Consider the following 23,757-nt stretch of genomic DNA (forward strand, 5'->3'; position numbering starts at 1 on the left):
GAGGAATATCCATGACTACTTCAAGATCTCTTTCAAATTATTTCAACTTCAACATACTATGTGTATAGTTGGGACTGTGTTGCCCCATCACCTGATTTATTAGATTCCCTTGTAACTTGTACTGTAGTTGGCTTTGGACTGAATTCTTAAGTAATATTGTATTGTCTACAAACATGGGTGGGGGTGAAGGCAGGGCTCAGGAAGGCACACCCTCCAGCTCACCCCTTTCTTGGGAGTCAAGCCGCCTCCTCTGCTCTTCCCCCACAACATGGGGAGGCAGCGTAGTGAACCTCACCATGCGCCCCCAGCACAGGGCGGGCAGGGGCACTGCCGCAGCCTCCACAGCCTGGAGCACAGGGAGGGTGGGTGGAGTGTGGCCCCAGCTTCCCTGGAGTATGAGGAGGAAGAGTGGCATGTGGCCCCATAGCTCGGGGAGGGAGGCAAGCAGCCCCACCTCCTCAGCCCTGTAACACAGGGGAGGGTGGGCACTCAGGGGCAGGAATACTGCACCCTCCCAGTACTCCTACAGTAGGCGTTCTGAGTTGGGCAGGCTGGTTGTTTGCGAAGGCAATGCCTTCCCCCATCAGCCACTCATGTCTGCAAACTTAGTCACCTCACTGTTTACCCTTTCCCACAGACATTTATAACTATAGTGAACAGCACTGGTTACAGTATAGATCCTTGGGGATCCCACTATTCACTGTTATTTTGTTTCCTATCTTAACTATTTACTGATCTATTGCAGGACCCTCCCTCTTATTCCAGGACTGTGGTTTTTTTTTTTTTTGTTTTGTTTTTTGCTAAAGAGCCTTTGAATAAGGCCCTTGTCAAAGGCTTTCTAAAAATTTAAGTGTACTATATCAACTGTATCACCTCTGTTTACGTTTGCTGACACAGTCAGATAATTCTAAGGCATGATTTCCCTTTGTAAAAGCCATTCTGACTCTCTTCCAACATATTGTGCTCATTTTTGTCCAATAATTCTGATTCAACCAATTTGCCTGGTGCTGAAGTTAGGCTCATTGGTATTGCCAAGAATCCCCCTGGAGCCTTTTTTTAAAAATTGCCGTTACTTTAGCTACTCTTCAGTCATCTGGTATTTAAGTAGCAGGTCACCTACTGCATTTAGAGGAGTGAGTCAGTGACCAGGGAGCTTGCGAACAAGGGACAGCTAACAGGGAGTTGAGAGGGAGGAAGGAAGGGAAGTGGGAAAGGGGTGAGATACACTTGCCATTCTTTAAAATCTTTCACTACACTGCTGCCCTTCAAGAAAGTTTAATAACTGAGGAATCTCTCAGAAGGAAAGCAGGTATGGATATTGATAGGTCTGCTTTTGTTACCTGCTCAGCATGGGCCATGTTTTTCTTCCTCCCAGAAGAAGGAAGGGATTTCATCTGCACTAAGTGCAAGCTGGTCACCTTTTGGAAGAAAACATTAGAGGACTGGAGGCCCAGGAGAGGATGAAGACTTCCTCGACAGAAGGCAGCATTCAATCCTGCAGGCACAGCAGGCTGAGGAGCCATTCAGGGCACTACAGAACAAGAAAGAAAATTGGCAGCATGTAATCTCTAAAAGAAGAAGGCCAACTCAGGTATCCCCCATTCCTGTAGTAACCGCTATCAGGCTCTCTCCTAACCATGAGAGGAAAGAGAATCTTCGCGGGCAGGCTTGCAAACCTAGTGAGGAGGGCTTTAAACTAGGTTCGTTGGGGGACGGTGACCAAATCCCTGAGGTAACTGAGGAAGTCGGATACCGGGAAGGAATACAAGAAGGAATGAGCAACAAAGGAGGACCCTTGACTCAAGTAGAGAAGGTAGGGCAATCAACTGGCTAAAGTGTTTGTACACAAATGCAAGAAACCTGGAAAACAAACAAGAAGAATTAGAAGCCCTGGCCCAGTCAAAGAACTATGATTTGACTGGAATAGCGGAGACTTGGCGGGATGACTCATGACTGGAGCACTGTCATGGAAGGGTATAAACTGTTCAGAAAGAACAGGAGGGGGAGAAAAGGAGGAGGAGTTGCATTGTATATAACAGATCAATATGACTGCTCAGAGCTCCAGTATTTAGAGGGAGAAAAGACTGTTGAGAGTCTATGGGTTAAGTTTAGAGGTAAAAGCAACAGGGCTGATGTTGAGGTTGGCATCTGCTATAGACCACCGGAGCAGGTGGATGAGGTAGACAAGGCTTTCTTCGGACAACTGAGAGAAGCTTCCAGATCGCAGGCCCTGGTTCTTATGGGGGACTTAAATAACCCTGACATCTGTTGGGAGACCAATACAGCAGCACACAGACAATCCAGGAAGTTTTTGGAGAATGTTGGGAATAACTTCTTGGTACAAGTGCTGAAGGAACCAACCAGGGGCTATGTGCAGCTTGACCTGCTGCTCAAACAGGGAGGAACTGGTAGGGGAAGTAGAGGTGGGTGACAACCTGGGAAGCAGTGATCAGGAGATGGTAGGATTCAGGATCCTGACCAAAGGAAGAAAGGAGAATTGCAAAATACACACCCTGGACTTCATAAAGGCAGACTTTGACTCTCTCAGAGAACTGATGGGCAGGATTCCCTGGGATGCTTACATGAAGGAGGAAGGAGTCCAGGAGAGCTAGAGGTATTTTAACGAAACCTTATTAAAGACACAGGAAAAAACCAACCCAATGTGCAGCAAGAAAAGCAAATATGGTAGGTGACCAGATTAAGCTCTCCAAGGATGTCCCCAGTAAGCCAAACACAAAAAGGAAGCTTACAAGAAGTGGAAACTTGCAATTGCAGCTAGCAAGGTATGTGAAGGATAACAAGAAAGGTTTCTATAAGCATGTTATCAAAAAGAGGGTCATTAGAGAGGGTGTGGAGACCTTACTGGATAGGGGGAAGATAACCTAGTGACAGGTGATTTGGGAAAAGCTGAAGGACTTAAAGCTTTCTTTGCCTTTGGGAGCTGACCTTGTCCGTGAAGACAGAGAAATGACCTAGGCAATGCAGTATGGGATGGAGGTGGACAATCCTTGGTGGGGAAAGAACAAGTTATTTAGAAAAGCTAAACATACGCAAATCCATGGGCCTGGATTTAATGCATCCAAGGGAGTTGACAAATGTTATTGCGGAGCCTTTGGCCATTATCTTTTGTGGCAGCCTGAGAACAGGGAGCTGCCGAAGCCTCATACTATTTGGTATCTGTGAGGAACTCACAAATAAGGACCTCCCCCCCCAGCCTGCAGAGAGGGTCCACAGCACCCAGAAGAACCAACTAATCACTTGGGACAAATAATGAGAAAACAGAGATGGGTGAGAGAGTCAAAGGGCTAAAATGAGGGAACCGGATGGGGATACCAAGCAGAGAACCTCAGACAGTGCCCACTGTGCCCCCTCCCCCCCCCCCCCCCGAAGGTCTCAAGAGAGCCAGAGGATGCTATCCATTGGAACTCTGCCCGGATACGTGAGCGGATACAGGAACAGAAATAGGCCCCACAGTCAGAGGCCTCTCCTCTGGCCAACCTCTTCTCCTTGCTTTTATAGGATTGCCAATTTGGCGATAGCCAGGAGGAGGTTGACCAGGAGGTCCCACGATTTTGTGAGGCCACAGATGGGGTGTCAATTAACAAGTGGGGGGCAACTGCAGCCAGAACCTCAATAGGAGATTCTGGAGGAGCCGAAAGAGGGGCTGTAACCTGGCGCACTCGAGGCAGATGTACGCCAGGGTCTCCCTCACAGCACAGAAGAGGCAAGTATCGGGGATGGGGGTGAATTGCGCCAAGTACACACCCGTGCTCACCGCGCCGTGCAGGATTCTCCAACTGATGACCCTGGGGGGGCTGTGCAATCAAGGTCGAATAAAGGCTGGCCCACCGAGGTTTCCCCACTCTCTATTGGTGGTAGGAGGTCCTGCCACTTGGTGTCTGGGTGGGACACGAGGGTGCAGAAGTGGAGCGTGTGAAGCACGAGCGCATACAGGTGATTCTTTGGCAAGGTTCATAAGGGGACCGGCTGAAACGCATGCAGCTTGCTTGGGTGACAAGGGTGAGGTGGTCGGAAAGGTACGCGGGGCTGGGGGCCAATGGAGAGATTGGGAGGACCGGGGGTGAAGGGTGGGTGGGTGCACCCTCTCGCAGGACCCTGTTTAGGTACACCCGAGCAGTGAGTGGCAAAGCGTCCCTCACCTCCTGAAGTATGCGCCGGGGAGTACGTAGGGTGGAAAGCCCCATTCACTGAGTGAGTGCCCAAGGATCCACCCAGTCTCCCCAGTCGTAGTCCAGGAGGTCTCCGACTCTGGTGATTTCTGCCAGGACCAACCTCTGGTGCTTCAAGAGGGACTCCACTACCTGCATCCGTAGCTGGGGATTGTGTAGCAGGGGCTCCGCGAGGAGGTCTGCCCCCATGGTGGCTCCCAAGGCGCTGGTCACCGCAAGCAGCTTCCAGGTCCAGAGGAGGTCCTGGTAGAAGGCTGGCAGCCCAGAGAGGTCTTGCGTAAGACCTCTCAGATAAAGGAGCTGCCGGTCATGTCGGAGCCCTCGGAAGTGGTGAAGGAAAGTGTGCGCAAGCATGCTCCGCACCGGACTACCTGCATCAAATAGGAGTCTCTGCAGGGCCCAGAGGCCGAAAACGTGAACCCACATGCGCAAACACATCAGGCCCTGCCCTCCCTCCTCCAGCGGGAGATAGAGAACCCCTGCAGAGACCCAATGCAGTCCTGGCCAGAAGAACCGCAGCATTATCTGCTGGATAACGGCCAGGAAAGCCGGGGGAAGGACCAGGGTGTTGAGACAGTGCCAGAGCATGGACAGGATCAATTGTTTAAGTACCAGTGCCCTCCCACACAGGGAGAGACACCAGAGCAGTCCCATCCATCTCTGCAACCGCTCAACCACCCTGGACTCTAAACCTTGCCAGTTCTCCAGCAGAGAGGGATGCGTGGCAGAAAGAAAAACGCCGAGACAGGGCAGCGGACCCACGCTCTACCTGATGGCCTGAAGCATGGGTGGGAGGGAGCCCGCCTGCCACCCAGCCCCTACCACCAGGCCAGAGCTCTTGACCCAGTAGACCCGGGCAGAGGAGGCCGCCGAGTAGATAGCTTGGCAAACCTCCACCCATGCCAGATCTCCCGGGTCCTGGACCACGAGAAGCACGTCGTCGGCATATGCCAACAGGACCAGCCTCGTCTCCGGCTCATGGAGCACCAACCCTGTCAACCTCTTGCGAAAGAGACAGAGGAAGGGCTCCATGGCCAGAGCGTAGAGCTGGCCTGACAGCGGACAGCCTTGACGTACTCCCCGCCCGAAGCTGACCAGTGCGGTCAGAGTCCATTTGAACTTGACCAAGCACTCTGTGGAGGCATACAGCACCTGCAGAAACCCCACAAAATGGGGCCCGAAGCCAAAGGCCCGCAGGGTGCCCAGGAGATACCTGTGGTCCATCTGGTTGAATGCCTTCTCCTGATCCAAGGACAGGAGGGAGAAAGACAGACCGTCCTTACACCCGAGCTCTAAGAGATCCTGGACCAGAAAAAGGTTGTCGAAGATGGTTCGGCCCGGGACGGTATAGGTCTGGTCTGGATTGACTATGGCTGACAGCACAGACTTCAGCCTCAGGGAGATGGCTTGGGCGAAGATTTATAGTCTGTGCTGAGGAGCAAGACGAGACGCCAATTCCTCAGATCGTGGAGGTCCCCCTTCTTGGGCAGCAAGGCGAGCACAGCTCGCCTGCAGGATAAACGGAGAACCCCACTCTCCAAGGACTTGGCCCAGACGCTAGCAAGGTCCAGGCCAAGGACGTCCCAGAACACGCGGTAGAACTCCACGGTCAGCCTGCCCATGCCTGGGGATTTATTGCTGGGCATGAGACGGAGGGCTTCCGAGAACTCAGCCAGAGAGAGAGAGGGAGCTCTAACCGGTCCTAGTCACCCGCGCTGACCGTCGGGAGTTCATTCCAGAGAACCCTGCGGGCGCTGATATCAATCAAATCTAAGGAGAAGAGAGAGGCGTAGAAGGCACTAGCCCTCTCACGCATCTCTACCGGATCCATGAGGGGGAGTGCCATTCTCTGTCAGAAGGCAGACAATGTGCTTTTTAACCACTCTTTCTCCATGGCATAAAGGAAGCGGGAGCCTCGATCCATCTCCCGAAGAAGATGGATGCGAGAACCAACAAAGGCACCCCGGGCCCGAAGGTCCTCTAAGGCCCGGAGTTCCTCCCGCTTCTCCTGGTATGCTCCGCAGAGGGGAGGATCCTCAGGGCTAGTGGCCAGCCGCCTCTCTAGCTCTAAAACGTCCCGTTCCAACTGCTCTATCGCGGCATCCCTCCGCCAGCTAGCCCCCCAGGTGTAGTCATAGCAGAAGAGCCACGTGCACACCTTCCTCACATCCCACCACCGCCACACCGAGGGAAAGGCACACCGCCGCCTGCGCCAGGCCAGCCAGAACTCCTGGAAGGATGCAACGAAGCCCACGTCTTCCAGCAGACTGTTACTGAAATGCCAGTAGGCAGGCCCCGGCCTCTCTGCGGAAAGAGAGACTGTCACGGCCACGAAGTGGTGGTCCGAGAAAGGGGCCGGCCAAATGATGGAGGCGTGGGCTCGGAAGAGATGATGACGACACAGATAAATGCGGTTGAACCGGGAGTGGAAAGACCGATGACCCACCCAGGACCAGGCACTCGTGAGGATCCAGAGAGCAGACAACTGCTGATAGAAGCGGAGTCTCTCTGGGATGGACATCAGGGCATAGATGTTGATAAGATTTAGTGTTAGCCCCTCCATCCAAACCTGGAGATGCAGCAGGTGACCCTGCATGACCTCGGCAGTCCCCAGTACCTCAGGCTGCAGGTTCAGGGAGAACAGGGTAGCCACCCCGGCTTGAGGGGCCGGCAGATGGCTGAAATAAACTCTGTTCCCGCACTCCAGCCGCCTGCTAGCCTCAGCGACTGGAGCTGTGGGGGTGTCCTGTAGAAATACAGCAGAGTACGCCCCCTCCTGGAGGAAGGAGAGTACCCAACACCTACAGTGACCCAACCCACAGCCCTGGGTGTTCAGAGTGGTAAAGATGATCGGCAGCATTGAGAGGGCTGGGGAAGATCCCCGCCGGCAGGAGTGCTAGCGGCCCCCATTGGGCCCCACAGCAACCGTGACTGTAACCAAAAGTGAGTAGGACATCACAGAAGCTGCGGACCTGCTGGTAGGCCATAGCCTCCCGCCGCCCGGTCCCTCGACCCTCCCCCAAGAGGGCCCTTACTGTTTACGAGACGAGATTAAAATGTCCCCAGTGCTGAAGGACAAGAGCAACTTTGTTCTTGAAGCCAAAGACGTCTTCCAAGAAAGCATGCATCTCGCCCTTCAGTGCATCTAGTGTCAGGGCCTCGGGCCCTTGAACACCTTGGGACCAGACCCCGCTGTGAGCCTCATGACCCATCAAAATGGGGATGCAGAGACTCTGATGTGCTGGGAGCAGGAGAACCTCAAATGTGCTGGGAGCAGGAGAAACTAGAACCGCCTCCCAGGGGCCAATGTTTGGGCTAAACATGGCAACCCCAGGGGTGTCAGTAATAGAGTAAGGGGAGAAAAGGAGTTCAGTGAAGGGATATGGAAAAGGATGGAGAGGAGGAAGGGGAGTAGGGGGGAGGAAGAGATGGAGGATTAGGGAAAAGACAAGGGGGGGAGCAGGGAGGGGGGGGGGAGTTCAATCAGGAGAGTTGAACAGACCAGGAGTAGGGCAGGGGTTAGGAGAGAGAGCAGGGTGAGAAGCCTCAGCGGAGGAGGTGCCGGGATGCGGTGTCCCCTTGCAAGGCAGGGAAGTGGTGGGGTAGTCATAGTCACCCCAGCGCTGGGCTCGAGTGCCACAGAGAGTCCAGCACCACAGACCCCAGTGCTAGGGGTGACGGAGTGATGGGAGCTCCAGCCCTCTAAGAGCCTCTAGAGTTTTGGTGGCCACAGCCGAAGTGCTGCCGATGGCCAGGCAGATGGTCGCACCCTGGGGCAACTCAGAGGCAGGGAGAAGGGAAAGCGGTGGATCAGAAGGGGAAGGAGAGGTCAATTGTTGTCCCTCCCAGACTTGGTGATCTCCCTCTGAAGCAGCCGGGGTCAACCACAAAGCCTCCACCTCCTGAGAGGAAGGCGAGCCCGCCAGCAGATGGTAATCTTTCTCGGTGACAAGGTCAGCACCCACCTCCTCAGTGGAGGTGGGAACAGTAGGAGCATCCTCCATGGACACCTCCTCTTGCATGGACCCTCGGATGGAGGTGTTCACCCCTCCCGCAACCACCATCGTCACCTCTACTGCCCCACGGCTCTGTGAAGTGTCCAGGGACTCAGAATGAGGAACGGCTCCAGCGTCCACCCCATAGGTGCACGGAGGTTGTCCTCCCCCTCAGTGGGTGGGGTGGATCACCGGGCACACTTGCGACGCCTCCCCCTGGAAAGCTTCCATCCCTTGGAGGAAGAGGGCTGTGCCTGAATGGGAGAAGAGCCAGAGAACAAGGGCAGCAGTGGAAGGGCAAGGGAAGACGGGGGCTGGGCAGCAGGGGAAAGGGACACCTCCCCCTGAGGTAGGTCCTGCCTGAGTCCCGTCATTGATCCCGCCGCTCTCTCCACCTTACTGCTTTTGGCAGTGGCAGCAACAGCACCTGCACACTCATCTGGGCGCTGCAGAGCCAGAGTGGGATTGACGACGGTCATGGTTGGAGGAGGGGTGACCCCATGGTTCAGACCATCCAGGCCACCGGCAATAGTGGGGCTGGTGTCCTCCTGAGCATCGGGGGTCCTGGGTGCCTCCCCAAACTGGGTCAGGGGACAGTCCCTTCAGATGTGCCGTCACCCAACACGGAAGACACCGGGCCTTCCCCGTGGTGTAGTACACCTGTTACCAGGCCCTTTGATAGGGCACTAGAAATGACCCTTCTAGGGCTTCTCCGCCACATCCCGCCAGCAGTAGTTAGATTTGTACCTGCCGGCAAAAGGAAAGGACGTGGCGGAGGGTAGGGTCTTTACAGCCCAGAGGAAGGGGACTCAGGACTGACAGAGGCCTCCCCGGGGTGGAAACGAAAGGTAGTAGGCTGGCAACGGGGAGGAAGGGAGGACAAAACTACCCATACACCCAGGTCCTCCAAAGGCTCGAGAGGAACATGGACTCCCCCCACTGCCAAACCCCTTTCCACCACCTCCTGGGCGGCAGCCTCAGATGCCAGGAAGAATACCACCTTCCCAAACATCTTAAGAGGCTGCCACCATGGTCGTGGGCCCCACCAAGCGTGCCCGCATGTAGGTCTCCACGTGGGGCGAGGCGGCCACCAGGAGACAACAGACCCCGTGCCTCCTGGTCAGGGTGGGAAAGGAGCCACGGCTGCCAGGGATGGAATTCCAGGAGGCGGCTTGGGAGGCAGCAGGTGGAGGGGGGATGGTGGCCAGCATGTGAGCTGTGGCCAGGGAGTGAGCCCTCGCCTCAGGAGGTTTTGCCTTTCGGGCGGGGCTCGTGCCCTTTTTGGTCCCCAGGCTCTTCCTACCCTTCAGGGGAGGTTCTTCAGTGGTGACTGGAGGCACCGCAGCAGAAGTGGTCGAGGCCCCGGGGACCTCATTCATGTCCACCCTCTTTACTGTAGTGACGAGGGGCCCAGCAGCCTCAGAAGGGTTGTTGTTTTTAGGGAAGGGTCAGGCGGGGCGTCACTGGACAACCCTTCCATTGTGGTCATGGGTGGGGAGGGAAAGACAAAAACAAGCAATTAGGGGAGAACCAAAAACACCGGGGTAGTGAACAATGAGGGAAAGGAAGGGGAGGAAGAAGGTTTACCGCTTCCCCTCCCCCACTCCCACCCGGCTGGAAGGGTGATAATTCAAAAAGGGGAAAAGGAGTGAGGAATATAGCTCCCAGCACAGGATGGAAAAAGTGGCTCTTTCGGCTGCACTGGGGAGATGAGGGGGAAATTATTATTAAAAGAACATGGGGACAAGTGAAGCTGTGTGAGAGTGAGAGAAGAGTAACTAAAAGGAGGAGGAAGCTCAGGCACCAAACACAAGAAGGGGGGGCATGGGCATACAAGAGGATGGTTATGATGAACAGTGGAAGGATGGTTATGATGAACAGTGGAAGGATGGTTATGATGAACAGTGGCAGGAAGTGAGGAGATACCTGCTTGGAGCGGGGAGGAGCTAGACATGGCTGGGGGAAGGGAACCCGTGTGACCACAGGTGCCTGAGTAGCAGGCCAGCAACACCTGCTGCAGAGCTCAGCAGAGCAGAGGAGGGGCAGGGAGGCAAGCCATGGGGACAAAAATGGAAGAGTCCCCTACAGAAACTGAGGTATGGGAGGGAGCAGCAGTAGAAAGCAGGGGCAGGGAACCAGGAGAAGGTGAACCACCCATTGCCTCCAGCATCCCAGAAGACCCACACCAGCCCCCATCTAGGGATCCTAATAAAAGCCCTTTAGTCTCCCTCACAACACAGGGCAAGCTGTGGGGAGAAAGAAACCCTAGGGGCTGCCCTAAAGCAGCTCCCTTACCTCCTCTGCCTCAGAGAAAGCAGCAGCAGGAATGGTGGCGTTCAGGCCTGCAGAAATGAAGAAGAGAAGGGGGGCCAAAATAGGCCCCCCCCCGAAGATGGGAGGGGCCTCCCTCCACCCAAAGGCAGAGCAGCCGAGAGCCCCCCCCCTTCACCAACTAGCTGAGGCAAAGGGGGGTGGGGAGAGAAACCTGCCAGCAAGAAGGCAGGTAGAAAAAGGGAGCCCAGCCCAGAATGTATTGGTAGCCAGGGCCCTCCTACCACAAAAGAAGCAGCCCCCCTTCACAGACACCTGCTCCCAAAAAGGAAGGAGGGTGTAGAAGAAAGTACAACACCCTGAGAGTAGGGTGCTGTAAATATACAGGAAGATGGGTGCGTGGCTTTATGTTCCCTGAGTGGGCTGTTAAAACTATGGCCAGCCAGCCAGCCACACCAGAAGCCTATCTGGCACCAGCCTGAAGGGAGGACTACAGGCAGTCCCCGACTTACACGGATCCGACTTATGTCGGATCCGCAGTTACGAACGGGGCTGCCCCGGAGTACACGGACTGCGGGACCTTGCGGTCCTGCCGCCCGTGTACTCCGGGCGAGAAAAGCTGCTCTGCGTCTCCCTGGTCTGCAGACCAGGAAGACGCAGAGCAAAGCCGCTGCCCAAGTCCCCCCCCCCACCCCCCACGGCTTTGCAAAGCCTCGGGGAAGCCGGCAGCGACGCAGCCCAGGCGCGCCTGGGCTGCTCCGCTGCCGGCTTCCCCAGACTTTGCAAAGCCGCGGGGGGGGGGGGGACTCGGGCAGCGGGGCAACCCAGGCGCACCTGGGCTGCTCCGCTGCCGGCTTCCCCGAGGCTTTGCAAAGCCAGGGAGACTGGGAGCAAAGCCGCGGAGGACCCAGGCGGCGGGACCGCGGTGCGTCTCGGTCCGCCGCCCACGTCTTCCTGGTCTTCTGGGGTGGTCTGCTGGGGCGTCTCGGTCCGCTGCCCGCGTCTTCCTGGTCTGCAGCTAGTACGCCCCCCCCCCCCCCAGCAGACTAGGCTTTTCTCTAGACGCCTGTGGCAGAGCAGCTGGGGCGCTGCCGGTTGGTCCCGCAGCGCCGCTCTGGGCACTACTGGACCAACCCAGCAGCACCCCAGCTGCTCTGGTCCTGATTCAGCCGCTGCTGGTCAGTTTCAGCAGCGGCTGAATCAGGAAGCCTGGGGCAGAGCAGCTGGGGTGCTGCTGGGTTGGTCCAGTAGCGCCGAGGAGCGGCGCTACTGGAGCAACCCAGCAGCACCCCAGCTGCTCTACCCCAGGCGTCCTAATTTAGCCGCTGCTGAAACTGACCAGCGCTGACTACAGGAAGCCCGAGGCAGAGTTGCTCTGCCTCGGGCTTCCTGGAATCAGCCGCTGATCCGTTTCAGCAGCAGCTGACTTGGGGACGCTTGGGGTTCTTAAGTTGATACTGTATGTAAGTCAGAACTGGTGGTCAGTTTCAGCAGTGGCTGAATCTGGACGCCAGTTCCGACTTACATACAGATTCAACTTAAGAACAAACCTACAGTCCCTATATTGTACGTAACCCGGGGACTGCCTGTAATTGAAACACCTGCAGCCACTTAAGGTGGATGTGTGCACTATAAAAAACACTTCCCCAGGGACAGACTAGTGGAGAACCCAAGAAGAAGGGAGCAGCTGAGATCAAGAAAAAACACCTGCATGAGCGAACGTGAAGGTTTGCTCCGTGATATCAGGAACAAAGTACTGCAGAAGGAATTGGGGAAGTGGCCCAGGGAAGGACTGCTGCTCAAGGGGCAAGGGCCAAGCTACACGACCTGCTTGGGGCTGCCTCCTCCTATAGAGACCTGGGCCAGAACCAGGAGCAAGTAGGTGGAACTGGGTTCCCCCCAATCCTCCCCTCTGGTTGGAAGAGCCAGCAGGGACTGGAGAAAGGACAATGATGAAAGAGGCTCTGATAGCAGAGTACCCTTGCCTTTGTGGCAGTAATTAGGGACACTGCAAGCCTCTGAGGCCCACAAGCACCCGCAGGACCCACAGGGCTTAGCCCAGACTGTGCCACACTTTGAAAACTTGTGGAGATCGGGAGAGATCCCAGATGATTGGAAAAAGGCAAATGTAGTGCCCATCTTTAAAAGGACAATCCAGGGAAGTACAGAACAGTCAGCCTTACCTCAGTCCCACAAAGGGCAAGTTGTGCCTGACCAATCTGACTAGCTTCTATGATGAGGTAACTGGCTCTGTGGATATGGGAAAGTCAGTGGATAACTTGACTCTAGCAAAGCTTTTGATACGGTCTTCCACAGTATTCTTGCCAGCAAGTTAAGGGAATGTGGATTGGATAAATGGACGGTAAGATGGATAGAAGGTTGGGCCCAGCGGGTAGTGATCAACAGCTTGATGTCAGGATGGCAGTCGGTTTCTAGCGGAGTGCCCCAAGGTTCGGTTCAGGGACCTGTTTTCTTCAACATCTTTATTAATGACCTGGCTGAGGGGATGGATTGCACCCTCAGCAAGTTGCAGATGACACTAAGCTAGGGGGAGAGGCAGATGCAGGAACAGAGTCCAGAGTGATTTAGACAAACTGGAGGATTGGGCCACAAGAAATCCGATAAGGTTCAATAAGGACAAGTGCAGAGTCCTGCACTTGGGATGGAAGAATTCCAAGCATTGTTGCAGGCTGGGGACCAACTGGCTACGAACCAGTTCTGCAGAAAAGGACCTGGGGATAACAGTGGATGAGAAGATGGATATGAGTGAACATTGTATCCTTGTAGCCAAGAAGGTGAATGGCATATTAGGATGCATTAGAAGGAGCATTGCCAGCAGATCTAGAGAAGTGATTATTCCCCTTAATTCAGCTCTGATGAGGCCACATCTGGAGTATTATGTCCAGTTCTGGGCCCTCTCCCCCGCTATAGAAAGGATGTGGATGCATTGGAGAAGGTCCAACAGAGGGTGACCAAAATGATTAGGGGGCTAGAGCACATGACCTATGAGGAGAGACTGAGGGATTTGAGTTTGTTTAGTCTGCAGAAGAAAAGAATGAGGGGGGGATTTGATAGCAGCCTTCAACTTCCTCGAGAGGTTCCAAAGAGGACAGAGAAAGGCTGTTCTCAGTGGTGACGGATGGCAGAACAAAGAGCATTAGTCTCAAATTACAGCGGGACTTTCCCATATCCAGAGCCAGTTACCTCATAATAGAAGCTAATCAGACTGGTCAGGCACGACTTGCCCTTCATGAATCAATGCTGACTACAGGCAGTCCCCGAGTTACGCGGATCCGACTTATGTCCGCAGTTACGAACGGGGCGTTCCTCTCCCTGGTCTCCAGCAGACCAGGGAGAGGAAGCAAAGCGGCGGAACATGTGGGCAGCGGACAGGGCTGTCCGCTGCCCACGCGCTCCGAGGCTTGGCTCTGCTTTGCCTCCCCCCCCGGGCGTCTGGGCTGTCAGCTGGCCGGGCACTCCGCGGCTTGGCTCTGCTTTGCCCCCCCCCCCCCCCCCGGTCTGCAGACCAGGGGGACGGGGGGGCAAAGCAGAGCAAAGCCACGGAGCCCGAGGGCAGCAAGACAGCCACGACGCGTCTGGGCTGTCCCGCTGCCCCCGTGCTCCATAGCTTTGCTCCGGACACCTGTGGTACAGCAGCTGGGGCGCTGCCAGTTGGTCCCGTAGCTCCGCTCTGGGCGCTACTGGACCAACCGGGCAGCACCCCAGCTGTTCTGCCCCAGGCGTCCTGATTCAGCCACTGCTGGTCAGATTCAGCAGCGGCTGAATCAGGACGCCTGGGGCAGAGCAGCTTGGGTGCTGCTGGGTTGGTCCAGTAGCGCCGAGGAGCGGCGGCGCTACTGGAGCAACCCAGCAGCACCCCAGCTTCTCTGCCCCAGGCGTCCCCAAGTCAGCCGCTGCTGAAACTGACCAGTGGCTGACTACAGGAAGCCCCTGCCCCGGGCTTCCTGGAATCAGCCCCTGATCAGTTTCAGCAGCAGCTGACTTGGGGATGCCTGGGGTTCTTAAGTTGAATCTGTATGTAAGTCAGAACTGGCGTCCAGATTCAGCCGCTGTTGAAACTGATCAGTTTCAGCAGCGGCTGAATCTGGATGCCAGTTCCGACTTACATACAGATTCAACTTAAGAACAAACCTACAGTCCCTATCTTGTACGTAACCCGGGGACTGCCTGTATTCCTGATCACATTCCCCTCTTCCAAGTGCTTCAAAATGGATTCCTTGAGGATCCCTTTCATGATTTTTCCAGGGGCTGAGGTACGACTGACCGGCCTATAGTTCTCTGGATCGTCCTTCTTCCCTTTTTTGAAGATGGGCACTACATTTGCCCTTTTCCAATCATCCGGGATCTCTCCCGATCTCCATGACTTTTTAAAGATAAAGGCCAAAGGCTCCTCAAAGATATTTGCCAACTCCCTCAGTACTCTCGGATGCATTAAGTCTTATTTTCCTTGAGTACTCCTTTAGCACATGGATTGTACAGTGGTCCCACTGACTATTTGGCAGACTTCCTACTTCTGATGTACTTTTTAAAAAAAAAAAGCTGTTTTTTTTTTATTTTGCCTGTAGTCTTATACTTGGCTTGACAGTTTGTGCTCCTTTTGATTTTCCACAACAGGATGCGACTTCCAGTCTTTAAAGGATTACTTTGCTTCTAACTTCCTCTTTTATTACATTTAACCATGGTGGCATTTTGGGTCCTCTTATTCCTTTGTTTGGGGGTAGGGGCATATATATAGCTTGCACCTCTAAAAATATCATAGTAAAAGATTTTTGCTGGTATATCACTCTTGTGACTTTTCCTTTTAATTTCGGATTACTAGCCTCCTCATTTTTGTGTACTTCTCCTTTTTGAAGTTAAATGCTAGGATGTTGGCTTTCATTGGTATTTCCTCTCTCTCGCCTTACAAGGGTGTTTAATTGCATTATGGTCATTATTACCAAGTCATTCAGAACCAGATCTTGAGCATCATTTAGTCCTAAAATCAAGAATTGCCTCTCTCCTTAGGGATTTCAATACTTTCTATTTAAAAATGCAGAAAGTAATGGTGATTTACTGGATATTTTTCTTCTCTCTTAGCACTTGATCCAAAGCCCAGTGAAGTTAAGGGAAAGACTCCCACTGACTTTGGTTCTGACCCTTATTAAGCTTTTCTATTTAGCAACAATATGCTAACACCAAATATTAAACTCACAAAATCGAGTATAATCATAGAATAATTTCTATACATGATTGGCCTACTGATGCAGTGACAAGGCAATAGACTGCAGCAGAGGTATCCACACTGAGGTTCTAATTTCAATTTATCACTCAAGTCTCATTAAAGTCATAGGACTCTTTCTATTGACCTCCATAGCTAAAGAAATCAGCAGCAGTTACATACTGTGTTGTTGCTGCTGTGTCAATCCCAGGATATTAGAGATACAAGGTGGGTGAGGTAATATCTTTTATTGGACCAACTTATCTTGGAGAAAATGACACGCTTTTGAGCCACACAGGGCTTGTCTCACGTCAGCAGAAGTTGGTCCAACAAAAGATGTTACCTCACCCAACTTGTATGTCTGACAACAGTTACAGACCCAGATATAGTTGTCAATAACAGGAACTTCGAGCCTGCCTCCGCTGTGGTACTGGAAACCATTCACAGCTAGTGATTGTAGGATCAAATTGGCACCATTAAAGATAGTATGACTAGTCCTCAGAGCTGTCCTTAAGATTTATGGTGCCTGCGGTGAGGGAACAGCCACTATGCAGAGGGTGGGGCTGTGGGAGGAGGAGCAGAGCACTAAGCATAGTCACAGGAACTGGGCAGGAGTGCTGCAACACACCACATTTTACGTCGTATCTTCGTTGTTGCGTCCAGGGCCCTGCTGCCTGCCCGATGCCCAGGGATCCAGCTGCCTCCCAGTGCTCCGTTCTCAGATGGGTTGGGCCTGGGGCTATTGCTCCAACCTGTCTGGGTCCCCCACTTCAGCAGACATAGCTCTGCTCCCAGCCCCATTGATGCAGAGTAGGTCAGCAGCAGTTGGGTTCAGCTCATGGAGGCGAGGAGATGGGGTCACTGGAGTCAGGTTCTACCTGCTTGATATCCCCTCCTGGCAGTCACTCGCCCTAGGCATATACAGGATAGGGCACCACTAAGATGGGGGCCTCAGTGGGGCAGCTATGTATGCTGCATATGCCTAAGGAAGGCCCTTCTAGTCCCTAGTGGAACATGGAAGTGAAAATTGGGTTTGTCCCATCTATAGCAGCAGCTAAACTGTTTTCAAATGTGCCAAAGTAAAATGATTTACCCCTGTTATGATTTGAGGACGAGGGAATGAGAGGCAGAATATCATGCAATACTCACAAAATCCTCTCTTCTTTCCTGATACTTTTTTCTGATATACTACAATTGGTTTCATTAACCTGCATGGGCATATTACTTCTCTTAAAGTTGGAGTACTGAGAGCGGTGTTGGATACTACCTGACAATGTGATTATTTAAAAGACAATGATTGATCAGAAAAACAGTGGGGGAAGAGGGGATATGCAGAGGTCTTCCAGACAGTACATCAGCTCCTTCAGGATACGTCTACACAGCAACATTATTTTGAAATAACTAGCGTTATTTCAAAATAACAGTCTGTGACTACGCCTCAGGTAGTTATTTCAAAATAATGTCGAAATACATTCTCATGCCAATTCCTGTAACTCTCATTGTATGAGGAGTAAGGGAAGTTGGAGGAAGAGTGCTCTATTTTGAAACAAAAAACAGGACTATGTAGCGCTTTAAAGACTAACAAGCTGGTTTATTAAGTGATGGGCTTTTGTGGGCCGGACCCACTTCCTCAGATCAAATAGTGGAAGAAAATTGTCACAACCATATATATCTTACACTATTTGATCTGAGGAAGTGGGTCTGGCCCACGAAAGCTCATCTAATAAACCATCTTGTTAGTCTTTAAAGCGCTACATAGTCCTGTTTTTTGTTTCAGCTACACCAGACTATCACAGCTACATTTCTATCACTATTTTGAAATAACTGCTTTGGAGACGCTCCCTATTTTGAAATACTGTAAGCTACGCAATTGATGTAGCTCAATTTGAGTGGCTTATTTCGGAGTTAAGCTCTGCTGTACAGATGCTGTGTAGTTGCACAGTTTTACAACAGACTACCTAAAAAGCACTAGCAAAATCAGTACAGACAAATTTCATATAGACAAAAACTTGTTTTTAGTGCTCTATGTAATAGACAGAAATGTCATTACCTGGTAAAAATGAGAGTCTGCTATTTTACACTGTGCTGTGACACTTTTTTTGTGTATTGTGGCTGATTTTTTTGTAAGTAATTTGAAAGGAGGTGAAGTGGAGGCCAGGCAACACAACTCAGACGCCTGAAAGGGACGCAGCGCTCCGGGAAGGTCCAGGGCCTGACTGTTCCACACGCCCGTCCTAAATCAGCTCTGTCCCAGACACCACGAGGAGTCCAGCGCTGCCCCTGCGAGCAGGGACCGCAATGGGGGGAGGGAGAAGAAGAAGGGGTCACCGCGGCATTTGCTATGCCCACTGCAGCGGCCTCAGGGGTCCGTCTCCCTGCCGGGGGGCTCACCTAGCGGCCCAGGAGAAGCCATGCCGGCGGCGGCAGGACGCTGGCGAGGCTGGGATGGAGCCGGCTCCCTCCGTGCGCTGCCTGGCCAGGGACTAGCCCACCGCCTCGCCCTAGCAGGGGCCCAGACGCGCGCTCCCGGGGAGGCGCGGATTATATTTAGCTGCCCCGCACGGCCCGCCGCGGTCACTTGGGCTCAGTGCGCGGGGTCCGGCCGCAGCGCCCGGGCGTGGAGCGCGAGGGGGCCCCATTTCCTACCTCCGGCAGCTGGAGGAGCGGCGCGGTCCTGGCCGCGGCAGCTGCAGCCAGAGGACAGCCCGCAGTGCCTGCGCAGCGGGCGAGGCAGGGCTGCTCGGGCGGCCCCCGCCCCTGCCGCGCCGCTCCCCAGTGGATCCCACCTGCGGGCTGCCAGGGCTGGTTGTGGCCTCACCTACCAGGGGTCTGCCCAGCCCCTGGGCTCGAGCGGAGGAAGGGCCGCGTCTCCCCTGCTGCTTCGCTCGCCCCGAGCTGCCTGCCTGCCGGGAGGAGGGCAGGAGCTCCACGCAGCCTGAGGCACCTTCCCAGCCGCCACGAAATGCTGCTGCACCTCAGCTCCCCGCTGCGACCCGCCTCGCGAGAGCGCTTGAAAGAAGTGGGGGGCGGGGCTTGCTCTAGGGCCTGCTGAGGCCCCCGGGAAGGTCTCCTTGAGCTTTCCCGCGCCCGAGTAGGGCGTTTGCTGGCCACATGTATGAATGGTGCCTATCTAGAAAGGCATCTTGTTTCGCCGTACGTTCTGAAGTCATCGTTTTGGTTCATGCTGAGTGATGGTGGAAACTTGTTAAAACTTCCTGAGTCAACAGTTATAACAAGTAGTCACATATTAGCCACATTAATGTATGTAAAGACACCCATGCAAGCACCTGCAGAATATCACCATGATAGCGGGACACAGAATTTCATGTGCAACTTAGCCGATTTATGGAAAACGGATGCTTTTTAAATGTGTAATCCAATACAGAGGAAAATCCCCTTCCTGATACTGGAAGCTCAAAAGTAACCATAGGTCAGCATTAATAACCCCCCTAATATCCTAAATAAGTCTGCATTATATTTTGAGTTCAGATTTTATGGCTGAGTAAAATGGGTCAAATTGTCCTCTAACAGACTGGCCCACACCTCCGTGAGCCCAGTCCTGCAATTACTATGCGTGCACAACTTCCACTGAAGTTAAGGGAAGTAGTTGAGTATAATAACTGCAGGATCAATCCCCTACATGTGAGGGCAAGCAGGGGGAAAGTTTTTTCCCCAAACAGAAAGCAACTGGACATTTTTACAGCAAGCAGCTTATCAGGCTCCACACATGGTCTTTTTCAGCTATGATACAACAAAGTAGCAGAATGTACTGGTTTGTAATAAAGCATTTAATTTATAAATCTCAAATCACTTAGAGACAAAAAGGTGGAATTGCAAGAACCCCAAACACCACTAATTATGGGAAAGACTGTGGTCTATATTTACAGAGCACTACAAAGTGTCAGGAGTATCAAGCTTTCTATGCAAGCTTTGGATGACTGATATCAGGCCATAAAGTTCAGCCTTTTAAAAGCAGCACACCTATGTGTTACATACTCATTACATTTCTCATAAAGGAAGGTTTTTGCCAGTTCTGTCAGTTAGTGGTTGATTTATGCAATGACGTGACAGTTCATTTCTTTAAAATGATTTTAATCTATCTAATGTCACTGTAAGTATTCTCATTATTAAATATAAATGTTTAATACTTTTTTAAAACCTGCTAAATTCTTGGCCTTCATGATAACTTGTGGGAGCAATTACCAAAAGCTAATTTTGCATTGTGTAAAAATGCATTTCTTTTTGTCTTGAATCTGATTTTTCAATTTCATTGGATAGCCTCTTCACATATAATTGAATTATATTTATAAATGTTAAATTATTCATTATATTCTCTCTACTAGAAGAGGCATGCAATTCAGCAGAATTTTTTTTAGGACATTAATATAGAAGAGAATTGTAATGAGTTACAAAGCAAGGGAATTGTTTGATAGAGGGTTTGAGATGATAAACACAAGAGTGAAATCTGGTGTTGTGTTTCTCTGCAGGCACAGTGTGTACATGCATTAAAAGGGAAGGATTATGTCTTGTCTCTTTCAAGAATGGAGCCAAAAAAACAGAGTAACTGATTAACATGCATAAAGGTAAGTAAAATAGTGCAGAAACTGAGATTTTAGTTGTTCCTTCCCCGACTATTTTTGTTTTGTTTGTTTGGGAGGAGGGGTTGAGGAAGGTTGTCTTTGTCATCAAGGGAAAGCATGAAACACTTATTTTTTTCAGATAGGTTAAATTAGGAACTTGACTGCTGGGGCAGTGTACCTTTCAAATCTATTGCAGCTCTTATGGAAAGATATTGCTATAACTCAGTAGGCCAGGGTTAGAACATTCATCCAGAATGTGACACACCCAGGTTCAAATCGCCCAACTTCTTGATTTAGAGCAGAGTTGAAACCAGAAACCTCCTCAGTACTGGGCTATAAGGTATTCTGGGATGGGTCTTTTCTCAGTCTGTACTGTTGAAGCTGCTTTACTTTGTTTAGGATAGCGTAAGGGGACAGTGGCACCACCTGCTATCCATTCTGGGAATTAGCTCTGTCAATTGGTGCACCCTCTTTAGGTAGTACCTCACCCCTTGTTCTCTCACACTATAGACACACCTCACACCAGGAACTGCAGCATTCTTATAGGCTTTGTCTACACTGCGACTTTTTTTTTTTTGCTGCAGAAATTATGCAAATGAGGAACTCATTAGCATAAGTCATGATATTATTAGCATATTCTGCCATTTCTTTTTGCGCAAAAAGAAGCAGTGTAGCCACTTTTTGCACAAAACCCCCATTTTCTGGTGTGAAGTTCCTGGAGGCATTCTTCATTCTGCTCTTCCAAAGGGCTAGGAGGGGAGCCCAGACCCACCCTCTCAATTGAGTTCTGGGCCAGAGCCTGGAGTAACCATTAAGTCCTGCATCCAAACATGCCTTTTCTGCTGCCTACCTGGATCACTTCCTATCAGTCCCTTTTCTCCGAGCAGATAAAGTATAAATATTAGATAACTTTGAAATCAAAGACAAAGTCTCAGATCCTCTCAGTGTTACAAGTGTCTTCTCTGTAGGTTTTGACAAAAGTCATTACAGTCTGTAGGCTTCATTTGCGGAGTTACCATACTAAAGAAACTATTAGCTGTTCAGTATTGGCTTAGGATAGGACTACATTGTTGCATTTATGTAACATGTATTGACAATGTATACCTTATCAGATAGTTGCTTGCCAAGTATTTTCTTTTATGTGTATGCTGGGTAAATAAAATATCTGCTATAGTAAGGCTGATTGGGTTATCAACATTTGGGAGGCATGGGTTAAAGATTATAAATGGCTCTGAGATTTTACTACAACAGTGTGGAACTTGACTTCAGAAAATCCTGCTCTGTTTGATCAGATTAAAAAATGATTCTGCTCTAAACATGAGTGATACATTGGTTTGTACAACAAGGTCAGATCTTTCCTGAAGGCCCAAACGCAAAAGATTTAAAATAAACTGATTTAAAATATTTCACAAGAGCTGCTGTAACAAAAGCATTTTCACTAGCAAATTCTACAGGTACATTTCATCTGGAGAGTGGACAGGTGGCTAGAAGACTTTCCAAATATCTAGCTGATATTTTTCAAGACTCAGAGATCCAAGTTTTTCATCTGTCTTTTAAAAGCTTTCTGGTGCACTAAAGTGTTAGTTTTTTCCATTCATAAACTTGAAAGTAAACTATTACTATGGTATTTGATACTGAGATTGAGTACATACCTTTTTGTTTTTATTTTTTAAGTTGTGACTCAACACTCAGAACCTTGGTGTGGTTTCTGAGGTTCTAAAATCAATTTTAATTTTCTAGATACAATAACTGTCAATTTGATTTATGCAATACTCATTTTAGTTTATAGTAGTGTACCACAAGAAAAATATCCCAAGATTCTTCTGAAAAGGCTAGACCTGAAGGAACAGTACAAATGAGAATCCAGGTCTAATTGTAATGCAAGGAAGTGTCTAGCTCATGGATTCTGTGCCAAATTGCATGTCAATTTTGTGGGTGGCAATCTCAAAAGCACTAAGACTAAAAAGAGTATGATTTCAAATACAGGCAGTCCCCGACTTACGTCGGATCCCTAGATACGAACGGGGTGAGGCAACTCCCGCACATGCGCAGCAGCATTCCCGGGGCTCGCTCACCTGGGTCCTAGGATCCTCCTCCTCCTCGGGCCGGCTCCGACTGGGGTCCCGCAGAGCTGCCGAGCAGAGGAAAAGTGCCTCCCCACGCCCGCTGCCCCTCCCACCCCCCTGCCAGCAACAGGCTGCCCCCTCCCCTGAGCAACAGGCTGCCGAACAGACAAAAGCAGCCTCTCTGCCCCTCCTCCCCTCAATACATGCCGGGATCCCGGAGCACAGCAGCGTCCCCGGGGCTCGCTCACCTGGGTCCTAGAATCCACCTTCTCCTCCTCCTCTTCAGCTGGCTCCAACTGGCCTCTGCCTGCAGCAGCTGGCCACAGGGACAGGGATCCCGCAGAGCTGCCGGGCAGAGGAAAAGTGCCTCCCCACGCCCGCTGCCCCCCCCCCCCACGGCCTCGCATCCTGCACGCCTCCCCCCTCCCCCCCTGCCAGCAACAGGCTGCCCCCTCCCCTGAGCAACAGGCTGCCAAACAGCAGACAAAAGCAGCCTCTCCGCCCCTCCTCCCCCTATACATGCTGGGCTCCCTGGGCAAACAAAGACTCCACCAAAACAAACAAAGTGCTGGCCTCATTGTGTTAGCAAAAAAAGGACCCTCCTCCTAGAACCCTGGGTGGTGTGTGGAAATAAAGCTATTAGCTCAAAGCATGGTGCAGAGCTGTTTGGTATTTGATGAGTTACTCCTTTAGTCCTGAGTTTGTCACAGGGACAGAAATAGATGTGAAATCTTCTGAACAGGGGAACAGACAGCAAAACAAACATTAGAGGGGAGTTAACCTTTCCCTATGCTATCCAAAACTAAAAAAAATGTTTGGCTAGAGTTTCCCCTACAATATGAACCAGTTCCGACTTATATACAAATTCAACTTAAGAACAAACCTACAGTCCCTATCTTGTACGTAACCTGGGGACTGCCTGTACTGGGGATGAACCATCTAAAAGTGTTGCCAGTATAAGACTATGGTCTAAATTTCATTTTCACTTGAAAGAAAATGAATGAAGTGACACTTGCCTCTGTCAATGTAATCACTGAGAATTACATATGATATCTGAGAGCTTAAATGGGATCTAGAGTATAACATTTACTGAAGTCTGAGATATAAGCAAGAAAACATGGTTTTCTAATCTGTATTCTAACCACTTCATGTGAAAAAGAGCCATCTAGCATTTTTCCTCTGGACATTCCCATAACAATTTTGACCTATGCTGAGAGTAACACAGCACACACACTAATTATAATTAATATATAAAGGTTTTATTTCCTTACCCAACTATCTCTCTCATCCCCCAAACCTGATCAACACCTACTCCTTGGGGAATAATGCTTATTTCAAAATAATGTTAATGTGGACAATCCAGAGTTGCTAATTTGCAATTGGCAGCCTCCTGAGGCCTCCCACAGCTGCACTTGAGGCTGCTCTGGCCACATCTGC

General features: G+C 51.3%; 1 protein-coding gene across 10 annotated transcripts in view; it reads right to left on the reverse strand.

Moving 5' to 3' along the window:
* AMPD3 (adenosine monophosphate deaminase 3) overlaps positions 1-18,701 on the reverse strand; it is a 127,597-nt gene extending 108,896 nt beyond the window's left edge. For 2 of the 10 annotated variants that reach the window (XM_075927936.1, XM_075927935.1), the window contains exon 1: positions 18,497-18,701. The gene's annotated coding sequence lies outside the window, so the exon portion shown is untranslated. Of the gene's footprint in view, positions 1-18,320; positions 18,447-18,492 lie in introns of those variants that run through there. The other 8 variants (XM_075927937.1, XM_075927938.1, XM_075927931.1 and 5 more) reach the window with 5 other exon arrangements.
* Between the last annotated feature and the right edge of the window lie 5,056 nt (positions 18,702-23,757).

The sequence above is a fragment of the Pelodiscus sinensis genome, chromosome 4 (genome assembly GCF_049634645.1).
Source record: "Pelodiscus sinensis isolate JC-2024 chromosome 4, ASM4963464v1, whole genome shotgun sequence".
Taxonomy (NCBI): domain Eukaryota; kingdom Metazoa; phylum Chordata; order Testudines; family Trionychidae; genus Pelodiscus; species Pelodiscus sinensis.